The 26,497-nt window shown below is 49.5% G+C and overlaps 2 protein-coding genes across 3 annotated transcripts in view; one reads left to right on the plus strand and one right to left on the minus strand.

Annotated features, from left to right (window-relative positions):
* Positions 1-26,497, minus strand: part of LOC135920595 (mucin-3B-like) — a 213,580-nt gene that overhangs the window by 127,252 nt on the left and 59,831 nt on the right. The window lies entirely within an intron of this gene.
* Positions 1-26,497, plus strand: part of LOC135920594 (acetylcholinesterase-like) — a 230,232-nt gene that overhangs the window by 48,371 nt on the left and 155,364 nt on the right. The window lies entirely within an intron of this gene.

Below are 26,497 nucleotides of genomic sequence, written 5' to 3' on the forward strand. Positions count from 1 at the left end.
CAGTCGGCAAAGACGGGGAAGAACGCAAGCCCACCGCTTAAACTGAACCGTCGCAATAAGAAAACGTTTCCTTGACGGCATACGTTGCAATGTGCGGGCTACAAAGCGGACAAATGTTCTTGAGGCACAAAGCTGTAACTGGCACTAGAGGCAAATTGAATGCATATTAAAAAGTTTTGACGTATTCGCTGTGCCTCTTCCAGATCCAGGTGCGACACAGCACTCAAAAGTACAGTTTTTGAATGCCTATATTTTTCATTATGTAAAAGAAAAGTCGGAGTTTCGCCCGTAAGGCGAAGCACCGATTGCAATAGCGAACTAGTAGACAACTATACGATGTAGAAATAGTAGTTTCGGCCACACAAACTTGTAACGATTCGCTTACTAATTTAACAATGACATAATGTATAAACGCGGCTTGGCCAGGACCAAGAAAGAAGCAGCCAATGTGTGTCCGTTTCTTTCTACGTCTTTGTTCACTCGCGCCTACACATTCTATCATGGATGCAAACGAAGTAACCTGTCCACGTGTTTTAACTAAATTAAGAAGCACAGTGTCACACGCGCACAGGTAAACATGAACACAACTCGCTCGATGAGCGCGGAACTTGCTGCCAAACTGCCAGAGTGAGGAATGGCGGCAGCAGCAGCGATCGATTGGCCTTCGTGCAGCTGTCGCTTCAATGCAAACGAAAGGTCAAAAGCACAGCGCATACGATGCTACTCGCACTACACGCACTCTGCAAACATCCCAGATCGCTTTGAAGAGGAAGCCCGTGCGGAAGGGCACTCTGGCTGCTTCGCAGATCGCTTTGCTTATGGCACATCCACGTAATAAGCAGCCGCCGCAGGAGAAGAACGCCTCCCCCCGCGCCTGCCACGTGACGGGAGAAGGTGCGCTTCCGGCCCTCATTCCTCGCTCGCACACGCGAGATTGAGCCGTGCTCGCGGCCACACCCTGGCAAACTTTCACGCGCACATACAGCATACGGCGCGCGGCGTCGATTTTATCGCCCTTTGGACTAAACTTATACGGAAAATTACAGCGAATCCAGAAATGCACCTGGAGTGTCCATATAATTGCTATCGCAATAATATTTGTCTGCAAGCAAATGTATTCAATAACAGTTTTACTGCACAGCTGCCTACGTTGTAAAAACGATAACAAAACACTACTGAAAAAGCGACGTAACGACATCTGTGACACTATACTTCTTTTGCATAACGCTGACAGCTCAGCGGGAACTGTTACGGTTGGCGTCTAGCACCCCATGCAAAAACGACTCTCGCCCACCATGCCTCATCGAAACGAAGTGTGGCTTCCTAATTTGCCATGGTTGCCTCGAGTTTATGCCGGTCTGGCGGAAGCACCGCAGTGTTTACAGCGCCCTTTTGTGTGTGTGCGACTAAGAGGGACCCTAAGAGCGTACGCGCTTAGACGAAAAGGAAGAGCGTAAGCGCCTAGTGGAAAAAGAGGAGCGCGCCCATGTTGCACGCAATGCACACGAAATGCAGCGCCTAGAGATTGAGCTTTTGAAAGCTCAAAATAATGAAAGACCTTGCACGGAGGCACATGAAAGCGAGCGCGGAATGGCAGACTTAATGGCACCCTACGTGGTAGGTGGGGAAATAGGTCTTTTTCTGGTGTACTTTGAGCGCACGTGTGAGAAGGCAAAATTTGCGAGAAACACGTGGCCGCAACGCTTGCTTGCGTTACTGCCACGTGAGGTAGCTGATATCACTGCCCGCACGGAGAAAGAATAAGCAGAGGCCTTCGATGAAGTCAAAATAAATCTGCTTAAATAATATAAATTATCAGCAGAAGCATTCAGGAGAAAATTCAGGGAGGTCGAGAAGACCAAAAGTGAGTCATACTCAGATTTTGCATACACCTTGGAGGTAAACCTGAAGGAATGGCTCAGAGAAGAGGGTGCACTCGGCGGCGCAGAAAAGACAATGCAGTGCGTTTCTTTAGAACAGTTCCACGGCTGGCTGCCAGTAAACATCAAGTATTGGGTTCAGGATAGGCTAGGCGTGGACACTATCACGAGAGCGGCTGATCTCGCTGAGGAGTACGTAACTCACCATGCGGATGAAAGCAACCAAGTTTCTAAGAAGGACATGAGTAAATATAGACCCGACAAGCCAAAGCGATGGTAAAATTCAAGTCGGTATAAAACAATGGAAAGGTCAGATTAGGTGAAAAATATTGAAGACAGCGAGGGAGAGAAGGAGTCACCCGAACGGAGTGCAGAAAGGCAGAAGGAAGAAAACTTTCGGGACAAGGAAACCAGTAGTTTCTACAACTACCAGCAAACGGGCCATATCTCCGTGGGATGCAGAAGTCCCAAACTAGTGTTAATATCACTAACTCGTACCGAGGAATACCTCAAATTGCTAGAACCGTACATTCGAAATCTCGTGGTAAACGGGAAACCGTATAGAGTGCTTTAGGACTCGGCAGCCACAATGGACATGGTGCATCTGTCATATGTAGAGGAAGGCCAGTTCACGGGAGAATATTCTTGAGTAAGGCAAGCCCTGTTTGTCCAGTGCTTGTCTCCCTATGGCCACGACTCGTACTGAAGGCGCTTTTGGAGTACTGGACACTGAAGCTGCCGTCCCGGCACATCTCCCGCCAAAATATCCATATTTGTTTTCTAACAAATCTGAGGATTTGCTGCGACGCAAGGGAATCCGGTTTAGTGAAGGAATAGTGCAAGCCCTAACTCGTTCCAAAGCAACAGATCTCGTGCCCAAGGCAGCGTACGAATGTCCAGTGATGGACGAAACAGGTTTGATAGAGGTTTCGTTAACCAGTACCAAAGAGGACAGCCCTGTAGGGGATAATACGGAAAGTACCCTAGCTAATGGATAGGTCACGCAAGCGCAGGGGCGTGAAATGTCTCGTGAAGCAGAATGCCGGAGAAAGTAAGTAAATGTAAGGCCTGCGACAATGATTGCTGAGCAGAAAATGCGTAAGGCCCGAATTAATGCTAAGCATTACTATGACAGGACGGCTAGGACGCGATGCTTTTAAGTTGGGGAAAAGGTAATGATCTTGAAAGCCTCATTGAAAAACAAAATAGAGGTTCAATGGGAAGGACCGGTTGACATATTTCAAAGATTATCTGAAACCATGTACGTAATCACGGTACCGGAAAAACGAAGGGTGCCACCAAGTGTACCATACCAATCTACTTAACACCTACCGGCAAAGGGAGGCCATCGTAAACTTGTCCTTTAACCAACCTGAGGACCACATGCGAACCATGTCGTGTCGTCTATGAGAGGCCAACTTAACTGTCAAGGCTCTCAAATGTCAATTAGGGCGCGCGGAGGTAGCTTACCTACGTCATGTAATAGGGCAAGGCCATCGTCGGCATTCCGAGGTTAAACTGACCGCAACAGACAACTTCCCGCAACCACGAACCAAGCGAGACATCAGATCATTCCTTGGCTTGGTGGGTTATTACCAAAGATAAATCCCGCGGTATTCCGAGATTGCCAGTTCTTTGACGGATGCTCTCAGAAAAACAGAACCACAAACGGGAAAGTGGGATGACGCAAAAGAAAATGATTTTAGTATGCTGAAGAAAGCATTAATGAGTCAGCCAGTGTTTAACGCGCCCGATTACACTAAGCCTTTCATTCTTCAGTGTGATGCCAGTGAGAGGGGTATGGGGGCGGTGCTCTGACAAAAGAGAGATGACGAGAACGAACACCCTGTACTGTACGCCAGTAGAAAGCTTTCAGTTCGTGAGGAAGCATACAGTGCGTCAGAAAAAGAAGGCGCCTGCGTAGTATGGGTGGTGCAGAAGCTAGCTTGCTATATCGCTGATTCAAGGTTCAGCATAGAGACTGATCACTGTCCCCTCACATGGCTGCAGTCCATGTCACGAAAAACGGTTGTCCTTTGCACTGGAGCTTGGAGTTGCAGCAGTACATTTCGATATTCGCTAAAAGAAGGGTAAGCTTAACGGCAATGCCGACCGTCTGAGTCGTTGCCCATATAGTAACGAAAGCCTCATGCTCACCCGGGTTTCATGGCATTTTTACGTTCGGTCATACGTTTTTTTTTTCGCGAAGTTGTAATCGATTATTAGCTGATTTTAAGGACCACATCTTAACGCTTTCAAGAAATGGTTGTTTTTATTGTTCAGGGGGGGGGGGGTGAGGACGCGCGAAAGGAATGGAAAATGAGTAGCGGTTTTTCTTTTTTTTAAAGCCTGGTGTAGGTTTGAGGAGGGCGGCCTTGTGCCCGCTGCATTGTGGTGGTGGGTGCGACACTGTTCTGGTGTGATTGCTTGCCCACGCAGGAGACGAAAAGTTGCGAGAAATGTTTTCAAGTCGAGATTCACCGGACCAGACCAAGGAGAGAAGCCGCCAGAGCGCCACGAGGACTGATGAACGACTCCTAGAAATCTACCAGCTACGAACCAAGGGTTCGTCACCTCCGAAGGGAATTCTGATACTGAAGTGCCGATCTCTCGCACAGCGTCTGCTGTCCCCTACGCGGCGGGACCTTCCTCCCCCGCTGGAGATGCTGTTACGGTTGGCGTCTAGCACCCCGTGCGAAAGGTGCTCTCGCCCACCATAATCTCATCGAAACAATTTGTGACTAGCTAATTCGCCTTGGTTGCTTCGAGTGTATGCAGGTCTGGCGGAAGCCCCGCAGTTTTTACTGGCCTCTTTCGTGTGTGTGCGACTTGAGGGGGACCTTCACTTCAACTGTCAAGCTCTCCAGGAGAACATTCGCGAACGAGCAACGTTCAAACGAGAAGGATAAACGTCTACAATTTCCGGACCTGATGCTTGGTATAAACGGAGGCTTCACGCCCTTTTCTTGCTGCAGGCTTGGTATAACCGGATGCGGGACACTCATTCCTTCCTGCAGGTTTGGTATCTACTGTGGCGGGACGCCCGTTCCGCTAGCCAACGTCGCCTAGAAGAAAGAAAAAACGTCTACGGATCTGAGGCTTCGTATAACCGGAGGCAGGATGCCCATCTGCCAGAATCTGTGCCTGTGGCGTGACGTCAATGGCAGCAAGATTCCTCCCACGAATTTAGAGAGCCCATTTAAGAGGCTCCGAAATGTACTTTTTGACACTTCATTGTATTTTGATCGTCTTTCACCGACCTTTGAATGAACTGAGCAAGTTTCGCATTAGAAATTGTATCGTGCATGCCAGGTCGCCATTGTCTACCGCATGCCTGCAGCCCGCCGAGAACGCCACGCTACCCAATAGTAACGTCGGTCGAGCTTCGATAAACAGCCATCGCTACAACTGGGCAGTAGTACGATACGCTACCTTGGAGTACGCAACAGAACCTACAATTCCCGCTTCCGTCGGAGGTGATAGACTTGCGGGTAACTGCAAACACGAGCAGCTCTGATAGATGTGTCACTAGGCCTCCTCTGGATTTCACACAGCTTGTTCACCGCACTAACATAGCCCTGCGAGCCCAAGCTTCTTGTAGCCAAGCAAGATATAGGAGAAATATGTTGGAGTACTCCTCTTATTCCACCACGAATGTGGCTTCCACCGTAATACAAAGAAAATGTAGTCACTGTCAGAGACCTCGGCTGCAGAAACTGCCACTTTTGTCACGTTCTACGTCATTGTGGATTCCACCATAGCGAAGTATCACACGAAAATGAGGGAAACAGCCCAATGAAGGTGACGTGCTTCGATATATTGTGTACTCGTGTAGTAAGCACGCGTGCTCCTCTAGCACGCCTGAAGTGTCACCCCGGTAACGCTGCAGTACATTGTCTCTATGCACAGACAGCAGATACTGGGAATACAGAACAGGACACTTTAATAAGGCAAACTGAAAATTCTATAGCCATGCACCTCGTCTTCTCTTATGCAATGCCCAAGAGCTTCGTCTTACTCTGCGTGCAGTATATTGGATGTGGTATTTGTCTCCCTTCAGAGAGAGCATCGCCCCGATGATCAGCCAACGGCAGGAACATGTCGTTTGGGACGAGGTGCGGGCACTTCACTTCATTCCGAGCAATAGGGCTTCATGCGCACAATGTGCACTACTTCTGGTGGACGCCAGGGATAACCTCCCAGTTCACGTCGCTGAGGCGTCGTACAACATGATACGGACTAAAGTACCTCGCGAATAGCTTTTCTGAAAGTCCTCACCAGTGGATGGGACTTCAAAGACATACCTTCTCGCCTGGCTGATAGGTGACGTATTGGTGTTTTCGACGGTCAACGCCGAGTCCTGTTTCCGGGTGAATCTGACGTGCGCAAGCTATCGCGCTTTCCAGCCCGTCAAGTGAAAGTGTCAGCGTCCGTGGCTGTATCACCATAGCCAAGTGGTGACATCGCATCGAGCATCATCGACACTTCAAGGCCAGGAAGGTGACTAAATCCTGTCTTTCGGGTTCTTTTCTGCGGTTCTTTTCATGTACGGATGTGCGTCCTCCCAATCTTTTGTTCCCATCTACGCACATAGCATGATCCCGGTAGTCTTGCTCAAGCGTTTTGCTAAGCAGTTTCTTTAAGGTTGATAGGCTACAGTCTTTCGATGAGCCGTGCCGCTGAGCGTAAGCACTGTCTTCAGGAGTGTAGCGACAAATGCAATCCCTCTATCCGTTATAATCACCGTTGACCGACCGTGTTGCAAAGCCACGTTTTAACTGTGGAATCGCGCTGCTTCGACTTGGTGCCACTTGGAAGGGCCTTGGTTTCGGCGTAGCGTGTCAGGTTAATTGGTGGAAACAAATACCCGTTATTCCAGCATTGGACGTCGGGAATGGTCTGAGAAGGTGCATGCCGATTTGGGCAAAAGGCGTCGTGGGTACTTGGACAGGATATAGCAGCCCAGCTGCTCTCAAATGTGGTGGTTTGCTTCGTTGACAATTGAGGCACGTGCGCACGTAATCTTTCACAAAGACGGCAATCTCTGGCGAGTAATATTTCTCTTTGACGCGGGTGCATGCTCATGTGCAGCAGAGGTGGCCCGATGTCGTTCATTCTGGCAGGCTTGTAACACCTCACGACGGTTAGTCGGGACGACAAGTAGGCGGCTGGTTTCGCATCAATGGAAGTTCTTCTAGTAGAGAACATTATTAAGGAAGCCAGAATGATGGCAAGCTTCCTTAAAATGTGTTGGGCGCGCTTGTGATTGAGCCCTCTAAAATATCAATAAGCGGATTCAGCTCACTGTCTTCTCGCTGCTGTGGAGCAATGGTGGCCGCGCCTAGAACTCGTATAAAAGCCGTTTCTTCGTCATCTTCTGTGACTTCCTGCTCGATTGGTGACATTCAAAAGCAGTGGATGGCGGAGTGTTGTCGTCCAGACTTGCACACCACTGTCATATCGAATTCTTGATACCTTAGGCTCCATCCTGCTCGTCGACCGGGTGGATCCTTCAGGTTCGTCAGCCAGCAAAGTCAGTGATGGTCGCTGACAACGCTGATCGAGTGGCTATAGAGATATGGGCGAATCTTCATAACTGCACATACCACCACAAGATATTCCTTTTCGGCGGTTGAGTAATTAGACTCCGCACATGAGCGCGTCCTGCTTACGTATGCTATGACTCTCTCAGCTGAGTCTCACCATTGAACGAGCACAGTGCCTAGGCCGACGTTGCTAGCATCTGTATCAAAGTGAGAGCTAGTAAAGGAGGTATCTGCAGGTGCTTTCAGAGATAATTAAACGCTATTTGCTCTTCTCCCTATATGAAGGCAACATCTGTTATAGTAAGCCGTGTTAACGCGAAGCTATGTGTAAAAAAATTGCAATAAATATTTTGAAATCTACGCTGAAACCTAGGAAACATCCCACAACCATCTTGCCTGTCGGCGATGAGAATTCAGTGAGTGCCGTGATCTTCTCGGAGTCAGAGTGGGTTCCTTGATGGCTCACGCCACATAAAAGTGACATTTTTCTGCGTTGAGTGTTACGCCGGTGGACTGTATCGTCTGTAAAACCGCCACCAACCGCCTGAGGTCTTCAAAGCACGTTTCCGAAGAAACTACGACGTCGTCGACGTACACGAAACATGACTTCCACTTCACTTCAGGTCTGACAGTAGCGTATCCATGAATTGCTGAAAGGTTGCTGGAGCTGAGTACAAACCGAAAGCAAGGGCGTTGAATTTCAGAAGCCCGTCAGGAATTATGAAAGCAGTCTTTTCTCTGTATCTCTCGCAAACGTCGATTAAGCAATAGGCATTTTTAGGTGCATCGACGACATGTAGCAAGCATGCCTCAACCTATGGAGAGAATCATCGATAAGCGCTAATGGGCATACGTCTTTCTTTGCTAGCCGGTTCAGGTTGCGCCAGTCGAGATAGAAAAGCAGACTTCCGTCTATCTTCTATTGCGATGGCTGAGGCCTGTTGAACGTGAATGCCCGCAGCATTAAAACTAAAACTGAGTTATTGTAATTACCCTAATGCAGCACGATCCGCCCATTACTATTATGACAGAAACGTGGCTTCATGCAGCTGATTCGCTTCAAGCATGGCCACCATGGATGAGCAGGACGCTAAGCTTGGATACAGCCAGGCAGCTTATCTGGCAGCATGGATTCAGCACGACTATGGTGGACGCAACCGGCTCCCTTCATAATCGTCAGCTAGCAGCCACTTCAATTGGGCACGGCACCACTTCGAGAACGGCAGGCTTACGTCCGTTGCCTTTCCAGGTTAGTTACCTGAAAGGCGTTGCTTGCGCTAAATCCAGTAATAATTGCTTGTTGGTGGTGTCGTGCCCACGAGACCTGAATGATGTGCTGAAACATTTTATGACTCTTGCGTGTCAAATATGCGATGCCGTGTCTGCAATAACACTGATGCTGTCGGGAGACGTTGAAACACATCCTGGAGCAATGACTAGGGCTCAGGAAGAAGCCCTTGCTGCTGTACTAGAGGCTATTAAGAAATTAGAAGTAGCGCACTCACACCTGCTTTGTCAACTAACTAGTGCCAAAGCCAGTAATACGGCAGTTATAAACAATTTTCGAAAAGCTAGAAAATGAGCTGGTAACACTACTCGCTGAACTGAAAATTTCGAAACTAAAACAAGAGGCCGTTGATGGTGAAATCAAGCTGCTGAACGACAAGATCGCCGCGCTGTTGGATACTCCCGCATCCGGAAGCTCGGCTGTTACAACAGCAGCTGCTGATATCCTTCGCGGTGTATCTAGTCGACTGACCACAATTTCTACAGGATGCTATGACACTGAGGATAGAATGCGACGCTAAAACCTGCGATTTTTTACCATAGCGGATGACGAAAAATATGACTGGGCTGCGTCCGAGGAGAGAATTGTTGATTCCTGTGCTGAAAAACTTGACTTAAGCCTATCTGGCATGCACTTTGAAAGGGTGCATAGGTTAGGCAAGCGGACCGATAACAAAAAGAGACCCATCATAGCGAAGTTGACGTTTTACAAGCATAAAAAATGCTTTCTTGTCAGCGGCGCGAAAGCTTAAGCGATCTGGGTTTTCCATTTGAGAATACTTCTCCCCAGCTACATGACAAGCAAGAAGAGAACTGATCGAATTCGCGAAGGCTAGAAAAAAGCTTTTCAAGCTCAGCATCGACAGAATGTTCATAGATAACAGAACCTACGTGTAGAACGGCGTCACTAGCACAGTAGCGCAGCTGAGCAGATAGCTGAAGCATATCCCTCAAACCCATGACTTTCAGCAGGCACCAGAACCTCGGATCCTACCGCCACTATCAATATCATTTACTAATATTCGAAGCCTTGTGCGCAAGCTCGATGAAGTCTCTTCTTTCCTAAACGATGCAGGTTCCGACATTATCATCTTAACGGAAACATGGCTCCATCCGGACATTTCAGACAATGAAATAAGTGCCATACATACCACGTATTGACACGTGTACAGTGTCGATCACACTTGTCTAGAGTGGCCCGAAGGCTGCTCCGCACTGCGCCTGCGACGCCTAGCGACAAGCACCGGGTTCGAGATGTGTTGGCCGATAGCGTCACGCGCGTGGACGCTGCGGCATTCGCGGGCGGCCAAGATACAGGCCTGCGTGATTTGCGGGTCACGAGCACCGGCTTTTTATCACTGGACGAGCACTGCCAGCTGAGCTGTGAACGTGACACCGCTAGAATGCTGCGGCCTGTATCTTGGCCGCCCGCGAATGCCGCAGCGTCCACGAGCGTGGCGCTATCGGCCAACACATCTCGAACCCGGTGCTTGTCGCTAGGCGTCGCAGGCGCAGTGCGGAGCAGCCTTCGGGCCACTCTAGAGAAGTGTGATCGACACTGTACTTACCTTTATTGGGCGGCCACATTTCGCCACCTAACAAATGTTATCACACAGCGCGGGACGCGCCTGCATGTATCCGAAGTTTCTGGAAATTTATCGATGCTTCTATCCGCTGTCTGTTGTCGCCGAACCTTGTTATCTGCTTTCATCGCCTGACGCGAATGATGTAGAACTTTGTGGAAGGCACGGGGGTCCGAACGATTTGTCTGAAACATTCGATGACTGCTGTATAAAACCGGACGCGCTTGACCCGCTGATCCGATTTTCGACGATCGCCGACCATATGTTCGCCGCTATCGTTGTGCTCTAAGTGTAGCCTGTTTTTGTGGGCACAGGTTCGTCCAATAAAAGTTAGTTTGGTCTTTCACAGCCTTGCTACTGTGTTCTTAAACGACAGCACCACGTGAAATCAGGTGGAGGTGCTTGTGCGTTCATGTACTGAACGCCCCCAAAAAGCCGCGATCCAAGACCGAAGCCCAAGGACAAAACCAACATCGTTTTATTTATTTATTTATTCAGTTTACCCTACAGGCTCGGAGGAGCATTGAGTAGGGGGGTTTACAGAAAAATGACAAATAATTAACGCAATGAAAGGAACTGCATAGTAAGAGAAAAAAATAAGTTTGTACATTGGAAAAAAAAAGAACACTGTTAAACATTGGAAAATATACATACAAATTCAAGGAAATACAATGGAAAACAAAGTCCAAAAACAATACAAAGACGAATACAATACAAAGTCGTACAACAAAGTCAAGCGAACATGAGAAGTTCCAAATGTTCACGAAATTTCGCAGGATCTTTTATTGAGACAATATTATTTGGAAGGCTATTCCATAGTGCGATGGCGCGCGGTAATGCAGAGTTGTTGAATGACTGTGTGCGGCCAAAAATGCGCCTGAAACTGAGATGATTATGAAATCGAGTAGATGTGCGAGAAGGAGTTTCAAGCGACAAGCGGCTAGGCCATGAATTATAGTATTATTTATGAAAGAGGCATAGGAGAGCAACAGAGCGGCGGGAATCCATGTCCGGCAGGAGAACATCGCGTTTAATTTGGGTAATGCTAGATTGACGACTGTAGTTGGAGGTTATAAAGCGGCAGCACGATTTTGGATCGCCCAAGACCAGCGTGCTAGCCGCAGGCTGCAAGGACTGCCCCCAGAGCACGGACTTCTACCAAAGATGACAAAGAATATCGGGGTCAAGACAACCCCAATGGCTGCCCCAGCGTCCCCCGTTATCCTACAACAACCTCGGGACCCACCAACCTTCCATGGAGCAGCGACGGAAGACCCGGTACCCTGGCTGGAGACCTACGAACGAATTGCGACATTCAGCAACTGGGACGCCGACGACAAGCTGCGGCATGTCTACTTCGCCTTAGAAGACGCCGCCAGAACTTGGATTGTGAACAGGGAGTCGACCTTGAGAACGTGGGACCTGTTCAGCAGCGGCTTCCTGCGCACCTTTACAAGCGTTGTGCGCAAGGAAAGGGCAGAAGCTATGTTGGACGCCCGAGTGAAGCTAGCAAACGAGAACGTTGCCATCTTTACGGAAGAAATAAGCCGTGTTTTTCGCCACGCCAACCATGAAATGCCCGAGGAGAAGAAACTTTTTGCCGAAATGGTACGAATCCCACCAAAGACCGTCGACGAGTTTCTTCGCGAGGCCACCAGTAACTAGAAGACACTCGAGATGCGAAACCGGAAATTCGACCGCTGCCCGAACTCGACAAGCTACGCAGGAGTTCAGTCACTGGCCACCGACGACCGGCGCGAGACTATCCGAGCGGTCTGTACCTCCTCCGAGCAGGAGGAGGTACAGAAGCTGTTCCCTTCATCACAGCCTCAAGTGACTTCGATTGCCGACGCCGTGCGTGAGGAGCTCCAACAACAACTCGGAGTAGCCCCTGAATCGCCGCAGCCTCAGCCACAAGCGATGACATACGCCATTGTAGCCCGCCATCACGTTCCCCCTCCGCGCCCACGGCCGGGCTCAGTGACGACATAGTTCCGTCGTCCACCGCCACCCCCGCCGCCAACACGCCAACCCGTCAACCCACGCGGCATTCCAAGGAAGACTGACATTTGGCGCGCCCCCGACCACCGCCCGCTCTGCTACCACTGCTGAGAAGCCGGCCATGTGTACACCCGAAGCCCATACCGGGAGATGGGACTGCGATGTTTCGCCGTTAACGCGCCGCGGCCGCAGATTGGCGAACCACCTCGCGATATCGCCGACTACATTGCCTCGACTCATTGGAGCCCTCGACAACCTTCCCGTTGGCCGTCACCAGGCCGCTACCTGTCGCCGCAGCGCCGACTATACAGTGGCCCAGCCCAGGGCCGGTCCGTCAGCCCATATCCGGAAAACTAAAAGCAGCAACCGAAGGAGGTGCGGTTGCTGTTCGTCGAACTGACGAAGATCCTCCGCCGCCGACGAAGAAGCCGAGTAGACTACCTCGACGACATAATGACACGCCGCCGTCCCAACGAAGTGTGGAAGCAAAGAGTACGACGATGAAAGACAGCCTGACGATGCCACGTACCAGTCACAAGTCAACGCGACGCAGCCGTGATGCGACGCCAAGACCTAACTGTAACGCAAGACAAAGGACCACCGCCCTCGACGTGCTTCTCGACAGCCACGCAGTCACCGCCTTAGTAGACACAGGACCCGATTACTCAGTCATTAGTGGACCCATCGCCCCCCAGTTGAGGAAAGTTAAGACCGCATGGGGAGACCCTCAAATTCGGACCACTGGAGGACACCTCATCACGCTGCCACCTTAGTTATTCTGGAACAGTTTTCACGAGATGTCATTCTCGGCATGGACTTCCTGAATCAACATGGTGCAGTCATCGACCTGAAGTCGAAATCGATAATGCTGTCGCAAGATCAAGCGATACCGCCGTAGAGCTGTCGTAGTCAGCACGCCTTGAGTGTGCTCGAAGATCAAGTGAGCATCCCACCGCGCTCCAGTTTTATTATTTCCGTCGGCACCGAAACACCCGTTGACGTAGAAGGCGTCACCGAGGGCGACCAACATCTGCTCAACCGAGAAATTTGCGTCGCAAGAGGGATCGCTCGACTGCATGGAGGGAAAACTGAAGTGTTGCTGACAAACTTCAGCCAGGAGTTCAAGTACATCAACAAGGGCACGACGATCGCGTACATTGAGGAAATTCTGGAAACCAGTAATGCGTTTGTCCTCTCGGATTCCGCCGCATCTATCCCGACGACCATGGTTCCCGAACCAGACTACGACATTAATCCAAGTCTTCCCATGAGTAAGCAGCAACAGATCAGATGCCTTCTCCGACGATACAAAGACTGCTTGTCGACGTCATCGTGGATTCGACAAACACCAGTTGCAAAGCATCGCATAATAACCGAAGAGTGCGCTCGAGTTCTCCGCCAGAGCCCTTATCGAGTTTCGACGCGAGAACGCGAAGCTATTGGGCAACAAGTCAACGAAATGCTGCGCGACGACCATCATCCAGTCGTAGAAAAGCCCGTGGGCCTCTCCTGTAGTCCTGGTGAAGAAAAAGGACGGAACCTTACGCTTCTGCGTCGATTATCGTCGACTGAAAAAGATGACGAAGAAGGATGTATACCCCCTTCCACGGATAGACGACGCATTGGATCGGCTCTGCAACGCTAAGTACTTCTAGTCGATGGACATCAAGTCTGGCTACTGGCAAATAGAAGTCGACGAGAGAGATCGCGAAAGGACCGCCTTCATCACGCCCGACGGCCTCTATGAGTTCAAGGTCATGCCATTCGGACTGTGCTCGGCGCCTGCAGCGTTTCAGCGCGTCATGGACACGGTGTTAGCCGGAATGAAGTGGCAGACGTGCCTTGTTTACTTGGGTGACGTTGTTGTCTTCCCCGGAAATTTCGACGATAACCTTAGGCGTCTTAAGACAGTGTTAGAGGCCATTAAGTCATCAGGGCTCACTCTGAAGCCTGAAAAGTGCCGCTTCGCTTACGATGAGCTTTTGTTCCTAGGCCACGTCATCAGCAAATCAGGAGTACGCCCCGACCCAGGGAACACAGCTGCCATCGCAAAGTTCCCGCAGCCAACCGACAAGAAGGCAGTGTTCCGATTCCTTGGCATGTGTGCCTACTATAGACGCTTTGCCAAGGACTTTTCACGCATCGCGACGCCGCTAACACATCTAACGAAATGTGATGTCAAGTTCAAGTGGAAAACGCCGCAGGCCGAAGCATTTCACGAACTCAAATGACGCATGCAGTCGCCGCCGGTACTTGTACACTTCGACGATGACGCCAATACCGAAATCAGCACTGACGCCAGTAGCCTAGGCCTCGGTGCTGTCCTAGTCAAGAGGAAAGAAGGACTCGAACGGGTGATAACGTGTTCTAGCCGGTCGCTGTCAAAAGCGGAAAGCAATTATTCTACGACTGAAAAGGAATGCCTCACCATCATTTGGGACACAGCTAAATTCCGCTCTTACGTCTATGGCAGGCCATTCAAAGTCGTCAGTGACCATCACACGTTGTGTTGGCTAGCTAACTTAAAGGACCCTTCAGGACGGCTGGCGCGGTGGAGACTCAGACTGCAAGAATACGACATCACGGTAATATAAAAGTCCGGAGGAAAACACTCCGACGCAGACTGCTTATCACGCACCCCCATCGATCCCTCGCCGCAAGACGATGAGGACGACGACGCCTTCCTTGGATAATAAGCGCGGAAGACTTCACTAAAGAGCAACGAACAGACCCGGAGCTAAAAGGCCTAGTTGAGTATTTACAAGGGAAGAGCAACGAACAGACCCGGAGCTAAAAGGCCTAGTTGAGTATTTACAAGGGAAGACCAACGTTGTCCCTAGGGAATTTAAGCGCGGGTTGTCTTCGTTCACGCTACAAAACAACCTGCTTGTGAAGAAGAATTTCTCACCAGTCCGCGCCAGCTACCTTCTTGTTGTAACGTCGGCGCTGCGTCCAGAAATACTGCACGCCCTACACGACGATCCAACCGCTGGGCGCCTCGGATTCTCCCGGACGCTGTCGAGAATACAGGAAAGGTATTACTGGCCGCGTCTGACCGCCGACGTCGCCCGCTACGGGAAGACATGCTGAGACAGTCAGCGACGCAAGACACCACCGACAAGGCCAGCAGGATTACTACAGCCGATCGAACCTCCTCGCCGACCATTCCAGCAGATTGGGATGGATTTGTTGGGGCCGTTTCCGACGTCAACACCCGGGAATAAGTAGATCGTCGTGGCAACGGACTATCTCACCCGCTTTGCTGAAACTAAAGCTCTACCAAAAGGCAGCGCAGCCGAAGTTCAGAAATTTTTCGTCGAGAACATTCTGCTGCGTCATCGTGCCCCAGAAATCCTCATCATCGACAGAGGAACGGCTTTTACAGGAGAGCTCATCTAAGCCATTCAGCAGTACAGACAGACAAGCCACAGGAGGACAACTGCCTACCATTCGCAGACGAATGGTCTCACGGAGCCCCTGAACAAGACCCTCGCTGACATGCTAGCAATGTACGTCGACGTCGAGCACAGGACGTGGGACGTGGTCCTGTCGTATGTAACCTTCGCTTACAACAAGGCGGCGCAAGGAACCACACAGATCACACCGTTTAAGCTGGTTTATGGCAGGAACCCGACGACGACGCTCGACGCCACGCTGCCCCTCGTCACTGACGAAGAGAATGTTGACGTCGCTAGCTATCTCCAACGCGCCGAAAACGCTCGAGAGCTTGCCCGCCTACGGGTCAAGAACTAACAGAGGACCGACAGCCGACACTACAACCTCCGACGACGCTTCGTCGAGCACCAGCCCGGTGACCGTGTTGGCGTTTGGACCCCGATACGCCGACGAGGACTGAGTGAGGAACTATTGCGCCACTATTTCGGACCCTACAAGGTGATTCGACATATTGGTGCACTGGACTATGAGGTCGTGCCAGACGGAATTTCGCATTCACAGCGGCACCACGCACAATCTGAAGTAGTCCACGTGGTGCGTCTGAAACCCTTTTACGGACGCTGACGAACTTCCTTGTTGTTTTCTTTGCAACGGGTGTTTCTCTTTATTTCTTTTGTATGCAGCATCGGGTCGATGCTTTTTAAGGGAGGGGTATTGAAACGTGTACTTATCTTTATTGGGCGACCACTTCTCGCCACCTAACAAATGTTATCACACAGCGCGGGACGCGCCTCCGTGTATCCGAAGTTTCTGGAAAGTTATCGATGCTTCTATCTGCTGCCAGTTGTCGCCGAACCTTGTGTTATCTGATTTCATCGCCTGACGCGAATGATGTAGAACTTTGTGGAAGGCACGGGGGTCCCAATGATTAGTCTGGAACGTTCGACGATGGCTGTTTAAAAGCCGACCCGCTTGACCCACTGATCCGATTTTCGACGATCGCCGACCGTGTTCGCCGCTATCGTTGTGCTGTAAGTGTAGCCAGTTTTTGTGGGCCCAGGTTCGCCGAATAAAAGTTAGTTTTGTCTTTCACAGTATCGCTACTGTGTTCTTCAACGTCACCACCTGACAGTATTATATTTACCGATGTGATCGCACTATAGTCGGATACAACTTTAGAAAAAAGGGGGCGTTTACTCCTCCGAGGCGGGTGCACCAATGGGCGCGCATTCTGGACCGACGTCATGCGCCGGACGGCCGGTGACTTCGCCGCTTCGGTCATCTGGGCGGGGCCTCCCCTTTTTTCTAAAGTTGTATCCGACTATAGTAAACGAGGCGAAGGCGTAGTTATATGCTTTAGGAAGACGGTAACATCTTATGCGATTCCGACACTAACCTACAAATTGTCGGGGTGGCGTGCATGACTCATTCTGAAAAATTATTTTTAGGTTGCTGTTATCGTCATCCTGACTCAAGTGTGTTGTTTGCTAGCGACCTGCGAAACATTATAACTCCCGCCGTTAAGGCTTGTCCAGCTGAAAGTATTTTTCTCTTCGGTGACTTTAATCTTCCCCTTATAAACTGGAAGCAGTTGTCATCAACCAGCCGCCTTTCTTCAGACTTCATTTCTTCAACATTGGACTTCAACCTGTGTCGAATTGTCAGTCATCCCACTTGCGATTCGATTATACTGGATCTAGTATTGACAACGGTCCCTAATGCTTTTGAGAAAAAACATATTTAGATGGTTTCAGTGACCATAAATTAATGCAAGTAAACCTTTATCTCCCGTCCCGTTTTTCTGGCGCCACAACAAAGATAATTCATGACTATAACAGATGAAATTACAGTGTTATTAACGCTGAACTGGGAACATTTCGTTTTGTGTACTGGGAACATTAGGTTTTTGTGTAGGGTAGGAAGGAGAAAGGTAGAGGGTCGTCCTAGCAACATCAAAGCATCCCGGCCGGGAGGGCCCCATGGGTTCGACTGGAGGAGTAGGCTGGTGATAGACCGTATAGGAGGTGACCCAGCAGAAGTGAAGTTGTGGCGGACCAGGAAGCCCGAGGTGTTGGCATTGCCGTTAGGCTATCCGTCTTTGTAGAAATTTCCTGTAGTCTCGCCGAGAATCCCAACGAGTCGAGGTACTCGACGACACATAGGAAGGCTGGTAGCTGATTACAACAGGGGAAGATCATATCATTCTGTCGTGAACATGGGAGCCCCAGGAGGTGGAACATCTGCAGAAGTCAGCCGCGGTGCTACATGTGAGCAGGGCAGGCCAGCAGGAGGTGCTCGAGAGTCTCTGGTTCACCGCAGGAGGCACAGGTTGGCGAGGTGGCTTTCCGAAACTGGTGCCGGCGGGCTGCCGTCCAGTAGCAGCCAACTCGCAGTCGGAGCAGCAACGAGGCATCCCTTCGTGGGAGTTTGTGCTGTGGCAGATGCCGTGAAGTCCGGCCCAGAGATACCCGTTTGTCCGGGTGGCAGGCGATGATGTGCCGACGCAGCCTGTGTCTCGAGAAGTCTGCTGCCGTTACAGCAGGGCTGAGGTGGACGCTTGAGTGCTGGGCACTTTTCACACGAGTGTCGGCCTCTTCATTGCCCGGGATCTTCACGTGTGCCGGTAGCCAATGCAGGGATAGTGAACATTCTGCGTCCTGAAGGGCCATCAGTCTTGAAGAGAGCAGCGCAACCTCAAGGCTAGCCCTATCAGGGCTCTGCAGGCAGAGCAGCGCCGCCTTGTAGTCACAGGAGATGGCTGCCTGGGTCGCCGTTAGCTCCTCCGCCAGTAGGTCCACAGCAAGGTAGAGTCCTACTATTTGTGTTCACGACTGAGTTACATTCTAATCTTGACAAATACCTGCAAACTGACTGCATGTTTTTGGATTTTTCAAAGGCCTTTGATCGCGTAGCTCACTGCCGACTATTTTCTAAACTGTCTTTTTTCTCCTTAGGCAAACTAACGCTATCATGGACTCGAAACTTTCTTACCAATCGCCAGAAGTTTACTCTGATTAAGAATTTTTCCGCCTGCTCTCTTACGTTTCCTCAGGTGTGCCACAAGGCAGTGTTCTCAGTTTACTACTGTTCCTGAAATATATTAACGACTTACCGACTAACATATCTCATGAATAACATTCTCATGTGCGGCTTTTTCTGATGACTGTATAATATATCGAGAAATTGTTAGTACTGATGACCACGTAAAATTTGAAAAGGATATCCACCTTATCAGCAGTTGGTGTAGCACCTGGCTAATTTCACTTAATCCAGACAAATGTAATGACTTTAGCTCGCAAGCATTTCCTTTCCAACTTTTCATACCATATTATTAACAATCCTCTGTCTCTAGTTACTTCATTCAAATATCTAGTCCTAACCCTGACATCAAACCTTTCTTGGACCACACATATTAACATCTGCGGAAATGCCTCCTCATCCTAGGCATATTCACGCCGAACCTCCGTAAGACGCCGACCAATGTGCGCAAATTAGCCTATCTTACATTTGTTAACCCTAAACTTAAATTTGTTTCTTCAATATGGTCCCCTCAGTACATTTATTTAACCCCTATTCTGGAATCAGTTGAGGATAAAGCCGCTCGATTCATCTCACAAAATTACACCTGCAATGAAAGTACGACGCAAATTAAAAACAATTTATCAATTCCTTCTTTGAACACTCGTCGTAATGTAAAATTTCTATTGCTGTTTCACAAGTACGTTCACGGACCAAGGCCATCAATAGCTCTGCAAATTTCTCCATTCACCTGACGAAGATTTCGTAATCATATTTTCTTTTACGCGCATCTATGGTAAAACGGACGCTTTTAACTCAAGCTTCTAATAAAGTCCAATGGCGATCAAATCGTCGCCGCGCGTCGTATGCTTTATGTGCCAGTAAAAGCTTGCGAGGGTGAGCGGACGATCACGGCTCCATCTCGCGCGTGAAAGGGGCGAATCCGGGGATGAAGCGCGCCGCGCCGCCTTCCATCGCGCGGAAGGCTCTGGGGGAGGGTCGACAGCGGGGGCGTGTTCTACTTCAGGCGGCGCCGCCCGCCCCGCTCGGCCGGGCCGCTGTATCTTGAAAGCCGTCTCCGACGGGCACACTCTGCCACGCGCGGTTTTCGCGGCATAATTCGCGTTCACGCGAGATATAGCATGGTCTGTTCGTTCGCTGCTGTGTTTGCGCTTCCTCACTTAGCGTTTTGACAGCCACTTTCCGCGGTCATAGAATGAGACCTGTTCATGTTTGCTTGTGCGTGCCTCACACCATGCTTGCTAATTTAGGTTATATGCCTATGCTTACAAGACTATACAGCCGATAAAACTAGTAAATAACGTTTGCGTTGAGGCTAGTTGCAATATACACCTCCATTTAAAAAGCAGTGCTGCGAAGTTGAACCACAGAGACGCTTCGTATGTGCTTTTCTCAACGTCCCAGCGGTGCTCTTAAGCACAAGTGCGACAAAACTACAATCCTTACTTCGTACAGCTGTTCACTAATGTCCTATCGCAATCTATGTTTCGAGCTAAACTGCGACATTCTTTTACCTTCACTTTTACCATTACGCACAGGCTTTTGAGGGTTAGATAACGTCGTAGTAGAGCATTGTTTTTTTTTCACTTTCTCTTTGATCCCTTCGCGTTCTTTCGGTGCTGTAGGGTACAGGTCTTGCCGCATTGGTCTGACTTTGGCCTCCTTCATAATACGGTGCTTCGTTAGTGGCATCTGACCGACTCTGGATGTCGATGGCAAGTAATCCTGAACTGGTGCAACAGGTCCACAAGGCGCGGCCTTTCCACTTGTAGTAAGCTTGCGCTCACGTCAAGAGCAGGTAACGGCGTCAAAGTGTAGTGCTCTCCCTGTTGTTGCGCAACTCATTCGCGGAACTCTGCATTCTCGTCGGGGTAAGCAGCTGCTGTGCCGCCTTTTGCAATGTGTAGCCGTTCCTTTCTGAACTTTTTTTAGCAGTACTTCTGCTTGCCCATGCATTACTTTGATGATAATTCTGGGTGTGGAAACAACTTGAGATGGCAAAAGCGTAATTGTCTGCTCTGTAAGACCTTCTCCATTGTACTTTGTGTCGCGCCTGACGGAGCGAAGACCCCAACATAACGGTGGAATGGTCACGTCGTCTAAGATGCGCAAGGACTTGCGTTGTAGCCCAGCACTTTCGTCCACAGAAAAAGCTACTGTACCTTCTAGTATGTTGACGACGGCGCCGTACTCGCGTATGAAGTCCTACCGAAGGTGACATCTTTGCAACAGTAGGGAAGAATAACAAACTTGCGACAAATGATGAATCCCCAATGTTGATCCTCGAAGTACACATTACTCGTAAGCGTCCGTAGCTTCCCTCTAGCAACTCTAATATGCATCCCCATCCACTCCATTTTCAACTTGCGAACTCCATTCGACTGTTTTTCAATCATTAATAAAAAGACCGCGCCAGTGTGCAACAGCATCGCCACGTGATGGCCGTAAATCTATATAGCAACATCGGCGCTAATAATTTCCTTTGTCGTCAAATGATCCGACGATAACGGGGAATTTTTGGCACTTTGAAGTTTGAAAGCCCTCTCGCCATGAGGTCGGGGCCTTCAGTTTTCCCGGTGTGGACAGTGAGATATCCTTTGAACCACGTCGGCGAAACTGCGTCGTATAGGTGGAAAATGATGCCCCGAAGAGGGGGAGTGCGATCGGCAACCGGGAGAATAGGCTCGCCAGCTCGTCTAAATCGCGTCGTTGTTCCGCTCGGCTGCCGTCAAAAGCGCGACGAGAAGCAGTAGATGGAAATAATTGGTACCCTGCAAAGCGATACGGGCAATGACGGCAGATATGCCTTGCTTCCCCACACTGGAAGCGCCAGGGCTTATAGTGAAGTTTGCGCAAATGTCGGTTCAGTGAAGCGGTAGTCGCGTCGCTTGTCCCCTGTGGTACCATGGTGATACCTGTGGAGACTGCTGGTGATACTGCGGCGTTGGCATGGGAGGTGGCGTTCGACGGAGAATATCTGCGTAGCTGAGCTGCTGCGTCTAGGGATTTGGCTCGGAAGCGGAAATCAACAGCCTTATTGGCGCACAACTTCGTCAGCGACGCATCTTTGCATTAACTGGCCGTGGAAGTGACCTTAATCTCTCCCTGAAAAATTTCGCGTATAAATCGGCGCACTCAACCCTCTTCTGTGACCGTCGCTGCTGCGGCGCTTGTCTGTCTAGCGCTGGTCAGGCGATCATACTGGCGGCAGCGTAGATGTTACGCGCGCTGTATTGCTTTGGATTCCTTAATAAATGCATTGCAAATTGTCGGCGGGTTCCGCACAAGACAAGCAAGTAGTTACTCCTTCATGCCGCACATGAGGTGGCTGAGTTTTTTTGCCTCATACATATCAAGGTCTGCACGACGACCCTGATGGCGACAGTTTTGCTCACCTTTGAGTCCGTGTTTCGAGAGGATGCTTTGCGTGGTCTCACCTTTCGCCGCTCCGGACGTATGAAGGAACTGGTAGCCTAAGTCATTCCAGCTTGGCCAGTTTCTCTCGCCCTTTACGAAACATGTGCGGGCCCCATCTTCAAGAAAGAAAGACACGTAAGATAGCTTCTGTCCAGCGCGGCACTCTTTATACTCAGCTACGCTCTCTTAATACTCGAACCAGTCTTCTGTCTTGGCAGGCATTTCCGTGAAATTTCACGGGAGATCAAGGAGTCAGAAGAGTCATCTGCGCAGAGCCTGAGTCTGCCATGTCTTGGTCACGCCTGGTCACTGGCAGACTTCCTGGTAGGGGACTGAATTCTGGGCTTAGGCCCAATAGGCGATGGCTGGTGCGGTAAACGGTGGTTTTGATGCGTGGAATTCGTCCTTGGTAAAATGTGTGGCTGTTGACAGACGTTCCAAACATTTACCCAGCACCTCCACCAGTGAAACAATGCACAAGCAGCAAGAACTGACCTTACAGGCAGGACAATTTAATTAGGTATACTGAAAAAACATTAGGCATGGACTTCTCCTCTTCTGCAGTGCGCAAGATATTCGTCTTTCTCTTCGTGCCGCATATTGGACGCGGCAATAGGACTGTGTGCTCGCTTCACTTTGCAGTGACCTTCACTGCGTGGCCTTCTATATTCAATTGGTTCGAGAGAGTTGGCTGCGGCTTAGTTCAGGTAACGCTTGATATGCAATGCCAAAGCTTGGCTTAGCCTGCATGGGTAAGTGTTGGTTTCACTTGGTTAACCTTTGATTTAGCTGTAATAATTATACCTATAATTAACTACACCATATTTATATTGTAATTATTATAATTAATCATTATACCAATCCACAAAAAGGGAGACGTTAAAGAATTGAAATACGTTTCCAAGTATACGGTGCAGCTGCAGTTATATGAAGCTCAAACTGCTAACGACGGCAAAACCCGGCTTGACACGGTTAGTAAAGCCTTCGCTTTAAAAGTGACTTCCATCGCCGACGTACCATTGCTTACGGCGAGTGATGCAGTACATTACGACGGTGCTGTAGCTGGTTTTCATGAGCGAGATAAGCTAACATGCAGCCATCGGTGCGCTGTACGTATTTTTGGAGTATACTGTGTGACTGTGGCGTCAACGCTGCTGTATTGAACTGTCACAATTAACGCGAAGGGCGGGCAAAATATGGCACTGCCAAGCAGTGACCGAGCTCAGTGGTGAATGTGGTACGCTGAACATTGCGGTTTGCAAAAATTATGTAATTTACTGGCCAAAAAGTCACGCATACGCATTGCTAGCATAGACGCAAACAGCTGTAAGTCAGCACGTCAAATTGAAGTGAAAAATATATTCTTGAGTTTAACGTGGCAAAACCACAATATCAGTATAAGGCATATCATAGTGGAAGACTCCAGTATACTTTTGACCATCTTTGGCTTCTTACTGCTCACGAAATACGTGTTACATGAACGTTCTTGAAATGCTCTCGCATCGAAAATTTGCCCCTATGGCAAGAATTTGATCCTGCGCCTTTGCACTTACCAAAGTAGCGCCAAACCTCCACTTCACCACGGCGGCTCCACTTAAAACGAAGGAACACTGAACAAGTGGCCCAAAACATGCAAAACCTGGTGGGGCCAGTTGCCTACTAGCAGAGCCTGCTCGTCCTTGCCCATCATAATGGCTGCCAAGGAGCAGCGTCACCTGAAGCGTCACAGGGTTGTGGGCACTATGCAATCTACCGGCAATCAATACAAAGCGCGCTTAGCGAATTTCAAGAACGTCAGTTGAATGAGCTCCAGTACGGCGGCATCCAGGTGGTGAGGCAGTGGCGGGGTACATGACCAACGCTGTGGCAGCGGAAGCAGATCGGTTTGTCGTCGGCTGTGCACGGATAATTCAGCTCGCCGATGTCTTCGACGTGCGAGTTCTTCGGCAAATTTCTCTCCTGGTGCAGGCTCAACGAAAAATCTGACGTTGAGCTTACGTTCTTCAACTGGGACACGGCGTGTCATTTCAGAAGACGCCGCACGGTTGTTCGGCGCTTTGCAATTCTAAACCATTAAACAGTATTGCTGGCCAATGAGAAGCCAGATCACACGGGGAGCGGGTAAAGATCAAGAAATGGAGTGACAGCCCATTTCTAGTCGAACATCTGAACACCACCTTATTCACTGTGTGGTTAAATCTTTATGCTCCTGCGGTGCCCCTCTGGCTAGCCTTTTATATGTTTTTATTTTTTTATATTTTTTTATCAGCGCCTCAATAGTACACAGCGACATAACACAGCCGGGCAAACTGGCGTCGCCATCAGATTTTTAGTGTGACACATGTGCCCAATAATACAAAACTAACGACTGCTGCAGTTTTACGTGCCAAAACGACGATGTTATTATGGGGGACTCCGTAGTGCAGGGCTGCGGAATATTTTAACCCCTGGGGCTCTCTAACGCGCGCTGATAACGCACAGTGCACCGGCCTCTAGTATTTCTGTCTACATCGAAAATGCGACCGCCCTGGTCAGGATCGAGCCTGCGACTTTCGGATCAGCAGCCAAGCACCATAACCGCAAGGTCACCACGGCGGACACCATTGACGCTGCATTGAGTTATCGTTGAAAGCAGACAAACCATTGCTTCGTGCGGTGAAACTCAAAAACTGATCTTCAAGCTATCGGACAGGAGGTCGATGCAATCTTTCTTGCTATGTTGCGTGATGGCGCTGCTTCAGGTGCAGTGATCGCCTATAACATGTATGAAAATCGCAACGCATTGCGCGTGGTTACATAAATTAACAAAAACACGTGCCAGCAGCGGTGAACGATAGCACAGCCAAAAAAAAAGAGAAGGTCTGGCTGCTATGCGTCATCTGTCTGGTCGGGGCAAACCGAGCAGTGTACGCTTCACACCCACCGCCACGCCACCAACATGTCCCCGTCCAACTAAGTGCGCGACGGATTAAACAAAGAAAGAAAGCGACCCCTACCACCAAACGCTACGTGTAGTCAGCTAGTATGCGGCGAGCGAGTAAAAGGTCATGGCTGCGAGCCTGCACAACCTCAGAAGCTGAACGTGATGCAGTTTTATCTGATTTCGGCCGCCGCTCGGCGTGCCCCGGCTTATTTTGCTGCCGCGTGTACATGAAAGGTGCACCCAGATGGTTTGCGGAAAATTTAAGTCGCTTAAAAAGCAGAATAAATGAGTCGATAATGACTCTTTCACTTGTTTCAAGTTAGCACGCAAGTCGTTAACAAAGAAATGATTGGACTAGGGTGGTTGCTTCGGCTAGTCGGTAATTCATGCTCAAAAATAACGTACAGCGCGAAGGACAGGGACACTGATAAATGAAATACACAGTGCTGACTTCCAACAATATTTTATTGCGTTGCCACATCGTGTGTATATATACAAAAAGAGGGATGCGCAGAAAATGTACGACAGTCACATGGGGTGTTCTAACAGCAAGTCATGTAACACCCGTTGCAATATGACTTGCTGTTAGAACACCCCCTGTGACTGTCGTGCATTTTCTGCGCATGCCTCTTTTTGTATATATACACACGATGTGGCAACGCAATAAAATATTGTTGGAAGTCACCGTTGTGTATGTCGTCTATCACTGTCCTTGTCCTTCACGCTGTACGTTATTTTTGAAAATGATTGGAATTTAGTGGACGATAACAGGCTCCTTTAAGAATTCTGTGATAGGCGTTGAACCGAGTGCCAAGACGATTTCGAGGTTACGAGCTTAGTTACCACAGTAAAACGAAAGCATTTATTTCACGTCGAGAAGGAGGACATCATGTGTTCTATCATCTCGTTCACAATCGTATACGTTGTAAGTGTGACTCCCATCATGGAACTCATCGGCTATGACAGGCTGTAACCAGCTTTCTGTTAAAATGTTTGTACCGGACTTACTATCCTGTAGGATGGAAGAAAGCTGGTCACGCTTATGCTTCACACTATGAAAAAAAATTAAATAATGGGGTTTTACGTGACAAAACCACTTTCTGATTATGAGGCACGCCGTAGTGGAGGACTCCGGAAATTTCGACTACCTGGGGTTCTTTAACGTGCACCTAAATCTAAGCACACGGGTGTTTTCGCATTGCGCCTCCATCGGAATGCGGCCGCCGTGGCCGGGATTCGGTCCCGCGACCTCGTGCTCAGCAGCCCAACACCATAGCCACTGAGCAACAACGGCGGGTACTTCACTATATGAAGGTTAGTGAACAAAAATCACAACGGGAACGAAAAAAACTGACACGTACTCGAGATTACTGATTTTGGTTTAGGTGGTTGCCTTCATTACATTGCCGTAACGGACTTCTGTGC

Source organism: Dermacentor albipictus, chromosome 3, assembly GCF_038994185.2.
Source record: "Dermacentor albipictus isolate Rhodes 1998 colony chromosome 3, USDA_Dalb.pri_finalv2, whole genome shotgun sequence".
NCBI lineage: Eukaryota > Metazoa > Arthropoda > Arachnida > Ixodida > Ixodidae > Dermacentor > Dermacentor albipictus.